A 3,754-nucleotide genomic window follows, 5' to 3' on the forward strand; every position below is an offset into this window, starting at 1 on the left:
GGGGCGCGATCTTGGGAAGAATTGACATGATTTTTGAGGAAAAAAATGAAGAAAATAAGAAGTCATTCTTAGCTTAAAGCTCATTGATGAGGAGGTTATTTACTGACAAATCAAATACCTTTGAGTTCAAGTATTTGTCAGTTTTCAAGCATTTTTTATTAATTTAATGTGTTTTTGTAAGAATCATTAATAAATGGGAAATTAGGTGAAAACAAGGAAAAATTAGGAGGTTATTTATCGACAAATCAAGTACGTTGGGCAGGGGCTGGGCGCGCCAGCAGCGCCCTTCCCTGTGCGTGCATGCCCTGGAGTACCTGTGCTGAAACGAGTATTTTGGGCCTTTTTGGCCCTTGATCAATGTTGGGAGGCTATTTTTGACCCTTGGATGAGTGTGGTTGAGATTTTCTTCATGTTTGAGCATACTTAAACAAAATGTTTGAGCATTCTTAAACAAAAGAAACCAGTTCCCAACTTAGAGAGGGTGAGAGGCACAAAAATTCTTAGATAGAGAAGCTTGGAGTTCGAGATTCTTGAAAAATGCTTAGGAGAAATTCTTGAAGATTTAAAGACTTGAACTTCATCTCCACAAGAGTTTTCTCTTCCTTTTCCCTTTTCTTTGTAGTTTTTTAGTTCTTGAATTTGTGATTTTGTTATGGATTCCTCTATGTTGAGCTAGATTTCATATTCTAGGGCTTGATGTAGCTTATCTAAACTATTTTTTAATTATCTTGTTAATTGTTAGTTAAATTTCATTTTAATTTATTTATGTTTCTCTATGCTTAATGTTTCTAATTTATGTGGTCAATGAGTTAGATAACTTTAGATTGTGATTTTGATGCTTGTAAGAGATTGATTTTATAGTCCGGAATTGAAAAACATAGGCTTGGTTGTTGTGAGTCCAGAAGGAGATCAATACTTAAATAATCTCGTTGAGAGTCTAGGATTGTGAGACTGAGAGGTGATCAAGACCTTAATTATCGACTAAGATTTCGATTGTCGTGAGACTGGGAGGCGATCGACATTTGAGTTCTAATTTAAGGGTTAAACTGAATGAGTCTATGAGTAAACAGGTTAGATTAGGAATATTGATTCAGGTATTCATGCATATAACTTCGTTTGACACTTGGGAGAGGTAACGAGGGTAGATTAGGTCCCTCGATTAATGAATTGAGTGGGGCAAGCATTGGCTTGATAGAATGAACATAGGAATGATAAGGTGAAGTCAAGTCTTTAGTACATTTGTACATAGAAGTTTTCATGTTTTATTTTGTTTTTGTATTTATATTTGTCCTAGTTCTATTTTTATTTCATTGAGTTCGGTTGCATCGATAAAGTTGAGTTACGATAATCACCATATTTAGAGGTAATTTAATACTTAATTCTTGTAGAGACGATACTCACTCACAAACTATTCTATCAAAACTTGATACCGTACGCTTGCGAGCTTACACTCATATGGAGGGTTTAATTTAAAATGAGAAAATATTATGTTTTTGTCATAGGCTTCCTCTTTGCGATTCAATTTTTATTTTTGTTTTGATTGCTTTTGGTTTCTTGTTTATATATTTATCATTCTTTTGTTTGATTCTTTTTTAGACAAAATTTTTGCTTATAAAAAAATTCAGTAAAATAAATTAAAAGCGAAATCAGAGGAACCTTGGGGGCTTACAATTCCCAATTGCAAAAACGAGCACTTATGAACAAAAGAGTTATATGAAAGAAAAAACCTGTATGGGAAAAACCATCGAGAACTTGCTAAAGATTAAAGTAATGTTTGTTTCGTATATTCGTCTTTAATTTTGAATCATGATTCATGATTCTCTACAGTATTTTTCTCTCATAAAAAACACACGTAAAACAAAAATAGTTTTGAATTACAATTCTGAATCCATGAACTAAACGTCCACTAAAAGATGGCCCAATAAAACCATCGTAAAACCTCAAGAAGTTGAAAAGAGTGCATATGATCTTTCTTCAGACTTTTCCTTGAGTTTTGCTAGACAAGGGTTTTAACGAAATAACCTCTCAATTAGTCTATTAATTAAGACCATACATAGATTCTTTAATTTCTATTGGGTTTGCGTCCTTAGCATTTTCTATGTTTATCTCTCTTATCCTTTATATATCGTTTATTTTTATGTTTTATTCCATAAGCCCTGGGGCGTTGAACTCCTATCTTAAAAAAATAAATAAATAATGAAAAAATAATCTAAAGGAGATTTTGGTACAAAAAGTCTCTGAAATCCTTAGTAGATGATAAGTTAATGGACATATTAATTATCTTTTTATTTTGGCAATTGAATTTCTAAATTACTTAAAAATGTTGGAAATGATAGCGAAGTTAAGTATCCGTTTGGTTTATGTCTTTAAATTAGTGATTCTAATTCATTGACATAAACTTTATAAGAGGAGAAATTTTTAAATTTAAATTTTTTATGAGACAAAAAAATACTGTAAAAGAATTAGAATCATAATTTAAATATATGTACCAAATGGGACTAATAGTATACCAACCTTAAAGTCTCCTTATTTTCCTTATTTGAGTAGAGTTACTTTGTTATGAAAAAGTAGAAAGTTATTTATTGGGGCCGCACCCCCACAGGAACAATTTTCTCAGTTCATACTAAGTATTAGTGAATCTTATTAGAATCTTAAAATATATACTAATGATTCATGGCTATATATTCTTTTGGGGAGTCGTTGCATTTATATGTATCTTCTTTAATTTTTCTATTTAAGTAATGAGAAGATAAGATAATATAGTTTATTATCACATCCATTTACATTTGCTGCATGGGGTTATTAACAACTTTATTTTATGAAGTTGTTTATAGTCTCCCAATTTAAAAATGGGGAATAAGTCTTCTATGCGCCATCATAACGGCCCCATGTGTCAATTGAAATTAACTGGAAGTTTAGCGTAATTTTCTTATGTATAATAACAGTTACTATTTTAAAAATTAGAAGTCGATTTTAAACCTATAGTAATAAATGACTGTCATGCACACCTGTTATGAGTAATTGTATGAAAAAAATTAAAAGACACATCAATAAACGACAATCATTTTTACTGTTAATATAAATCATTTCATCATAACCCATTTCGTTTTAAACCTGAATAATATTATTGTAAAGAATTACAGCTGTCATGTTCTTTTTTTATAAGCGCATCTGGTCATGCATGAATATTTATTTAGAGCAGCATATGAAAGTATTTATTTTTCTATATGCTTAAAAATGACTTCTGGTTCTTAAAACATTAACTGTTACGTCTTAAAACCAGAGACTTACGCTAATCATTTGACCGGTTATGCTATTCTTTAATCTATTACAATGGGGAAGTTTCTCTCATAAAAAGGGTGAGGATCATAGAAAAAGCCACATATATATAATAAGACTTTTTGGGGTCTCATCTGTGTGTGTGTGTGTATATATATATATATATAAATTAAATTCTTTAAATAAATTAATCAAAAGGCAAGGTTACGGTGCAAAAGGAAGAGATAATAAATTAATCATACATGTCTAAAATATTGGTAAAAATTTTTACGTTAGTCTTGCTGTGCCAAGGTTACATATTTTTCACTGAATACAACTTAGATGTAAAGATTCTTTTATAATTTTAATAGGGTTGTAATAAGCAATAATAAAGATTTAAAATCAAATTAATATAGATATATTAAGAAAAGGGTGTGTAAAAAGTTAAACGAGGTGTCAATAAACACACTCAATTTATATATATATATATATATAT

The 3,754-nt window shown here is 30.2% G+C and overlaps 1 pseudogene; it reads right to left on the minus strand.

Annotated features, from left to right (window-relative positions):
- The window catches only part of LOC21393476, a 4,894-nt pseudogene that overhangs the window by 586 nt on the left and 554 nt on the right, over positions 1-3,754 (minus strand).

The sequence above is a fragment of the Morus notabilis genome, unplaced genomic scaffold (genome assembly GCF_000414095.1).
Source record: "Morus notabilis unplaced genomic scaffold, ASM41409v2 Scaffold1764, whole genome shotgun sequence".
Taxonomy (NCBI): domain Eukaryota; kingdom Viridiplantae; phylum Streptophyta; class Magnoliopsida; order Rosales; family Moraceae; genus Morus; species Morus notabilis.